This window comes from Mirounga angustirostris, unplaced genomic scaffold (genome assembly GCF_029215605.1).
Source record: "Mirounga angustirostris isolate CCGP_5_RB_7025 unplaced genomic scaffold, mMirAng1.0.hap1 SCAF_1, whole genome shotgun sequence".
NCBI lineage: Eukaryota > Metazoa > Chordata > Mammalia > Carnivora > Phocidae > Mirounga > Mirounga angustirostris.
In genome coordinates, this window is record NW_026991709.1 from 136,938,546 (window position 1) to 136,946,632 (window position 8,087).

Consider the following 8,087-nt stretch of genomic DNA (forward strand, 5'->3'; position numbering starts at 1 on the left):
AAGGAGAACACAGGCAGCAACCTCTTTGACCTCAGCCGAAGCAACTTCTTCCTAGAAACATCGCCAAAGACAAGGGAAGCAAGGGCAAAAATGAACTATTGGGACTTCATCAAGATAAAAAGCTTTTGCAAAGCAAAGGAAACAGTCAACAAAACCAAAAGACAACTGACAGAATGGGAGAAGATATTTGCAAATGACATATCAGATAAAGGGCTAGTATCCAAAATCTATAAAGAACTCATCAAACTCAACACCCAAAGAACAAAGAATCCAATCAAGAAATGGGCAGAAGACATGAACAGACATTTTTCCAAAGAAGACATCCAAATGGCCAGCAGACACATGAAAAAGTGCTCAATATCGCTCGGCATCAGGGAAATCCAAATCAAAACCTCAATGAGATACCACCTCACACCAGTCAGAATGGCCAAAATTAACAAGTCAGGAAACGACAGATGTTGGCGGGGATGGGGAGAAAGGGGAACCCTCCTACACTGTTGGTGGGAATGCAAGCTGGTGCAGCCACACTCTGGAAAACAATATGGAGGTTCCTCAAAAATTTGAAAATAGAGCTACTGTACAACCCAGCAATTGCACTACTGGGTATTTACCCCAAAGATACAAAAGTAGGGATCCGAAAGGGTACGTGCACCCCGATGTTTATAGCAGCAATGTCCACAATAGACAAACTGTGGAAAAAGCCAAGATGTCCATCGACAGATGAATGGATAAAGAAGATGTGGTATATATACACAATGGAATATTATGCAGCCATCAAAAGGAATGAGATCTTGCCATTTGCAACGACGTGGATGGAACTGGAGGGTATTATGTTGAGCGAAATAAGTCAAACAGAGAAAGACATGTATCATATGACCTCACTGATATGAGGAATTTTTTTTTTAAAGATTTATTTATTTATTTGAGAGAGCGAGAATGAGAGAGAGTACATGAGAGGGGGGAGGGTCAGAGGGAGAAGCAGACTCCCTGCTGAGCAGGGAGCCCGATGCGGGACTTGATCCCGGGACTCCAGGATCATGACCTGAGCCGAAGGCAGTCGCTTAACCAACTGAGCCACCCAGGCGCCCCGATATGAGGAATTCTTAATTGCAGGAAACAAACTGAGGGTTGCTGGAGTGGGGGGTGGGGGAGGGATGGGGTGACTGGGTGATAGACACTGGGGAGGGTATGTGCTCTGGTAAGCGCTGTGAATTGTGCAAGACTGTTGAATCTCAGATCTGTACCTCTGAAACAAATAATGCAATATATGTTAAGAAAAAAAAAAAGAAGAAGATAGTAGGAGGGGAAGAATGAAGGGGGGGAATCGGAGGGGTAGACGAACCATGAGAGACTATGGACTCTGAGAAACAAACTGAGGGTTCTAGAGGGGAGGGGGGTGGGAGGATGGGTTAGCCTGGTGATGGGTATTGAGGAGGGCACGTTCTGCATGGAGCACTGGGTGTTATGCACAAACAATGAATCATGGAACACTACATCTAAAACTAATGATGTAACGTATGGGGATTAACATAAGAATAAAAAAAAAGAAAGAAAGAAAGAGCCCCTTTAGGGTGGGCCCTCATCCAATCTGACAGGTGTCCTTACAGAAAGAGGAGATAAGGACACAGCCCCCGCGCAGCCCACCCTGCCCAGAAGGACGACCATGTCTAAAGAAGCAGCAAGCAGACACCCCTTTGCAAACCAAGGAGCGAGGCCTTAGGGATGACCCATTCTGTGGACGCCTTGATCTCGGACTTCCAGCCTCCACCATTGTGAGAAAATAAGTTTCTGTTGTTAAAGCCCCCAGGTGTGTGGGATTTGGAATGGCAGCCCGAGCAAACAACTATAAAGGGAGCAACCCAAAGCCTGCCGAGCTAGTGAGACCCAAACCGCAGAACTACCTGGGGGCTTCGGAGGCCAGGAGGGGCGCTCGGAGGCTTCCCGAATCCGAGGGGCCGGACCCAGTTCAGACGTGGTTCTGGGGACCAGAAGGCAGAGAACCAACCAGAAGCCTGCAGACTGAGGTGGCACACCGGACCCTCAGCCCCAGGTACGTCTTGTCGAACCCACTGTATCTCTGTAGACGTTGTATTTAGTTGCCCAGATGTAAAAATCTGGAGATTTTCCTTCAGAAAAATTAGGGTTTCCAGATTGCCTGGAGACGTTAGAAGCCCTGGCGGTGCGAACCCCGCGGGCGTTCACAGTTCGAGGACAGGGGGCTGGCTTTTCCATTCAAATCCGGGTTGTCTAAGTGCGTTTCCAAAACGGAGTTTCGTGAATAACAAGTGAGAAAAGAGACAAGCACATTCTCTCAAATTGCGGCACTTGGAAATGTGGGGATTGAAAGTCTTTATGGTAATTTATGTCTTGTCATTACTGTAAAAAAGAGTGTGATTCACCTGCTCGGCTCTGTTCATTGTGATTTACGGTGGAGGAAGTTCTATAATTGGCCGTAGCCAGAAGAGGCGGAAACTTCTAATATCCCAGGTAGGGCTTTTAAAGGGTTTTTGTGATCTTAAACTGAGTTTTTATAGGTGTTTCTATTTCCGGAAGACATTGGAAATAGCTTTAAGTGTACGTGTGTGTTCAAATTGCTTCTCACTTGACACTCTTAGATACGCGTTGGCAGCTTGTAAATTCCTACTTCGGTGTAATGAAAAATCTCGTTATAATTTGCACATCAAACAAGAGGGGCTGGTTACTCTAGCTGGGGGAGCCTTGATTGAATTTCTAGGCTTTTAAGAAACTCACAACACTCCCAGTTGTTAATGTTCTTTATACATAATATCTGAGACAGAATTAGCAACAGAATTACTGCTCCGATCTGGGCTGCTTTTCTTTCTTGTAAGGCACTTTGCATATTTTAGAGGATTCTCCCTGTTCCTGTGTTAAATTAGGCACTCAGGCTGCAGTCTCTTTCCAGGGTGCTAGCACTTTATCTCCACTTGGAGCATCTGATTCTAGAACAGGGATGATGCCTGGCTTTTCACACCTGAGCCTCATTAGGGCTTGAAGGCATAGCCTCCTGACGGGAATGCATGAAGAACAGCCCCAAGTGTCTGGCATCCTCATGCTCCCCCAGATCCTCTTTTAATGACCTCCCCTTGCACCCACCACCTCCACAGATTCTCCCCCACCCTACAGCTTTTCAGCTGTTTGAGGGAACACTGTGCCCTTCTGGAAAAATAGCCTTGATCCAAACTTGCCCTGAGTCCCTGTAGTCATTCTCTCAAGACTGACTTTTCTCCTCTGGCCAGTCTAGTCCAAGATCCATCAGTGAGGTTCCCTTGATCCATCAGTAATTATTGCCCATGCGTCACCTTGTGGAAGGTCTGCATTACTCCCCTGTGGCAGGAATACGTGGGGCACAGACACCAGGGTGTGTCTGCTCTGCTAAAAACCATAACTAGCCTCTGTAGAGGGCTCACTGTGCTAAGGGTTTTCCATGAGCTAGCTAACTGAACCCTCACATCTACGAACTGGGGTAACAGACTTCGGCAAAGCCACACAATGGGAAATAGCGAAGCTGTTGAACCCAGGCTGCCTGACCCCTAAAACCCCACTCATATTTACATAAATAGCTTATGTATTATGCAACCCACACCTTGTTCCGGAAAGAATTTATGAGGCTGTGCAGAAGTGCATAAAGATAAAATTTAAAATCCACAGGGGGTTATGTCAGGACCGTAGGAAAATAAGAACAGGAAAAAGCAGAGGGAGCTAGTAATGCCTCTGTACACAGAATCAGAGGCTGTCAAGTCAGGACCGGTCATCAAAGTCCTTTTGGAGTACGTCTTGTCTGCACCACCGAGCAGGTGGCTACTTGAGGGCGGAACAACCACAGTGACATGATTGTGGTGGATGACATGATTGCAGTTGTTTTTGATTGATGGCATGATAGTGATAATGGAGGATGCACCCTCACCCTTTCTCCCTTCAACCCTCCTAGTTCACGAAACAAGCTTTTCTACTTCTCCGAGGCCCTGGAGAAGTTGCTCTCCTGTACCTTCCCCTGGATCCACCCTGGGGAAAGGACGTGGTTCTGCTGACCACGGAGGTGGTGGAGGTGCCCTGTTTGCCCACATTGCTCTGCAGGGGGGTGTCCATGCTTTCAAGGGTCTCTGCTCCTGCCCCACACCCCCATGCATTGTCTTGCCCTCCTTGGGCTCTTCTCTTGGTGTTGATGGCTGCAAGGCTCTCCTCCCCACGGGCCCTAGTCCTGGGGGTGACGCTGGGGTATTGGGAGTGGTAGGGTTATGGTGGAGGAGGTTGGAGCCTGAAGTTCTCCAGCTGTTCTGAGTGAGCTTCAGTGAGTTCCATCAACTCAGTGGAAAGTCCTGGCACAACCATTTTGGCTTCAGCTCCAGCTTTTGCAGGAATAATGTGGATATTTGGATCCCTGACTGACTTACATAGCTGTTTCCCAAATTGTTGAGAATCTGGAAGGAAGGGGTGATTTTTTTTTTTTTAAACCCTTTAAAATCTCAACTAATGCTTTACTTTGTCATACACATTTCTATCCCTAAACAGAGATCTTCTAAGAGTCTGTCAGGAAAGCCTGTCTTTGGAAAAGACTATAATGGCTGCATGTGGGGGGTCTTCTGAGGAGCAGGTGCCAAGACAGGAGTAGAGATCTAAGAGCTGCCTTGGAACAGTGCTGGTGGAGGATGAAGAGGGGAAGGCCTCAGGGCCGGAGAAAGGGGAGAAAGACTGCAGGGCAGGTGTGATCTCTGGGAAGGTGAGAGTGGGTAGGGCGGGGGAGAAGGAGGATGAGTGGACAGTCTCAGACTGCAGTGCGGGTCGGGTTCCTGGGGGAGGCCCCCATCGCCCAGGAATGAGCCTATGCTGACTCGGTGGCCTCTATTCACTGGCCAGGAGCAGCCTGTGGGAAGCGCAGCCTCCCATAAATGTGTTGGTGGATCCAGAAGAGAAGCAGCAAAGCCTTCTACTGTGCTCTCTGCGGCACGAGATCTGTGCAGGGCTGTTTCATGGCATCATGGTGGCTTAACCTGCTAGGGGTTTGAATTAACTGGGCACCTGCTGGCATCTGGGCTGGTGTCGCTGCTACACCTTGGGTCTGCCATGGTAGTTTGGGGAGAAGCATGGCCCCCGCCGGTCCCACACCCACAGTCATCATGGGGGCGTGGTGGGGAGGGGGCGGAGGTTGAGTAGCAGCTCCTCTAGGAAGAAAGCCAGATCTTTCCCAGGAGCCTGACAGCAGCCTTCTGCCTCCTTGACCAGGGCTGGGGCATGTGGCCAGGTGGCCTAGAGGGAAAGTCGGGTCAGCCACCACTGTTGGGTGGCTGCCACAGAAGGCCTACCGCTGAGCCCCAGTGGAAGACCCTAAAGCTGGTGCTTGAGTCCCATGCAGACCCTTTGTCGGGCAGTTCAGCCCAGACCCTGCTGTGCCTCCCACGGCCGCTCCCAGTGCTTCCGGCTCCCCAGTCATGGCTCCATGTACTCCCTGGGGGTGACCCGGGATGCTTTCTAATAGCTCATCCTGGTGAGACCTACCATCCCAACGATGGGGTTCAGTTCCTCCCTCCCAGGAAAGGAGTTCACTTCTCCTTGGAAGGCTGAAACAATAACTGGAAAGGAAATGACTTTTGTTGTCTGGCCACCGCCCCAGGTACGTTTACATGTGTCCTCTTGTTCTCTCCCAGTGAACTTGTGTGCGAGGTAGATGTTGTTTCAGGCCGGGGGCATGTCTCCTTCTGTCTACTCTGCCTCTCCTGTTGGGTGGCGGCCATGGGGTATGGTACATGGATGCCAGATCCGTGGGGTGGTCTGGATTAATCTAAGCCCATCAGAGCAATCTCCTCCCCTTGTGATTGGTTCAGAAATGGGTTCACGACCAGTTTGGCTCTGTGAGATTCAGGGCAAAGTTGCTGGGACTTCTGGATCATTTTTCCCCCACTTCGGGGTAGAGAGAAAGCCACAGGCGACCAGTTTCTAGCTTCAGTTAGCTGTGAACAAGAAAACCAGATTACTTCTGGCCGTCATCTTGTTGACCCTGAGGGAAATCCTATTAGAACGAGTCCAACACTGAACAGCAGGGAGGCAGAAAGAGCGGGAGTCCTTGAGGACCTCACCGAGAGGCTGGACCAACTGCCCTGAAAACCCCAGTCTGTAGACCCCCTGGCTATAGGAGCCCATACGTTTCCTCATTGTTGAAGCCAATCTGGTTACGCTGAAAACAACCTAACTGTTCCGGATGTTATGCCCATTTTGGAGAGGAGGAAACTTCTATCCAGAGGGGTTAAGTAACTTCCCCAATGTTGCACAGCCAGTGTGGCAGAACTGGGCTTGGAACCAAGGTCTGACTCTTGGCTCCACACCCTGCAATTAACCTGGCTTTTCACTGGGAGAGCTGATTCACATATTTCAAAGGTTCTAAGAACAGCTCAGACATGCTGAACTTACTAAAAAAACTGGTCTTTGACTTTTTGTATTTACTCAATGAGTCCAGAGCTGGGCCATTTCCTGTGTAACAGGGATCTTCAGAACATCAAAAGACTTTACAAATCACACTAATGCCAAATCGAGCAGATTTATTACCAGTTTTGGGGGTGACCTCAGTACTCTTCCTCTATTTGTTAAAATAGGCCATAATAATGAGAGAGTATAAAACATATATATGGGGCGCCTGGGTGGCTCAGTTGGTTAAGCGACTGCCTTCGGCTCAGGTCATAATCCTGGAGTCCCGGGATCGAGTCCCGCATCGAGTCCCGCATCGGGCTCCCTGCTCGGCAGGGAGTCTGCTTCTCCCTCTGACCCTCCCCCATCTCATGTGCTCTCTCTCATTCTCTCTCTCTCAAATAAATAAAATCTTTAAAAAAAAAAAAAGAAAAAGAAAAAATCTTGTTCAGCTTACTAGAAGGCAGCTGGATTATCATACCTACTTGCTTTTGTATTTAATCAGTTGTGGTATATTTTTTTAGTTGAAATATATGAAGAAAACCTGGCCTCACACAGATAAATCGTTGGAAGAAGTAGGAGTATGTTAATAGCTTTTCCAGATAATTGTGGATATCCTTGGGGCACCTGAGTGGCTCAGTCAGTTAAGCGCCTGCCTTCAGCTCAGGTCATGATCCTGGAGTCCCGGGATCGAGTCCCGCATCGGGCTCCCTGCTCGGCGGGGAGTCTGCTTCTCCCTCTGACCCTTCCCCCTCTCATGCTCTCTCTCTCCATCTCATTCTCTCTCTCAAATAAATAAATAAAATCTTTAAAAAAAATAAAAATAAAAAATAAAACCAATATATATGGTAGTGGCTTCCAATCCTCTTATCACAGTTGACAAATGTCCACACCTGTGGGAAGGGTGTGGGTGGAGAGTAGGCACTGAGTCTTCACTGAAACTTCATACTGTGGGGGAAAAGGATTGTGAATGCAGCAGTATAATCGACAAGAGCCTAAGACCTTTTTCTAAAGCAACTTAAAATCTTAGAATTGGGTGGAATTGGGAAGGCAGCTGGTCTAGTCTCCCACCTACAGAAGGCAGGAATCCCTTCCAGAATGCCCCTGATGGGCTTTCCCTTGAAAATGTTCCAGGGTAGGAAGGCATCCTATTCCCCTTGCTAGAAAGTTCCTAATACTGTGCTGATGTCACCCTTATATTTCACTACTGTCACTCTTCAGAGCATAATGGATAGCAGCTCATTAAAAGACAAATGGTGACCGATCATCTTTGTCACTGTGCTCTACTCCCAGAAAGCTGCTGAGCCACCAGTAATAGATATCCCCCAACAGGGAGACCAAACCCACTTATCCCTTTATCCCCTAATTTTAGGTAGAAATAGAACACCCGGGGCGCCTGGGTGGCTCAGTCGTTCAGCGTCAGCCTTCGGCTCAGGTCATGATCCCAGGGTCCTGGGATCGAGCCCCGCATCGAGCTCCCTGCTCAGCGGGGAGCCTGCTTCTCCCTCTGCCGCTCCCTGCCACTCTGCCTACTTGTGATTCCTCTCTCTCTCTCTCTCTCTCTCTCTCTCTCTGTCAAATAAATAAAATCTTAAAAAAAAGAACATCCATCCTACCTATGAATTTGATGTAGCCCAAGAGAAAGACGAGGGATAACCTCAAGGTTTTAG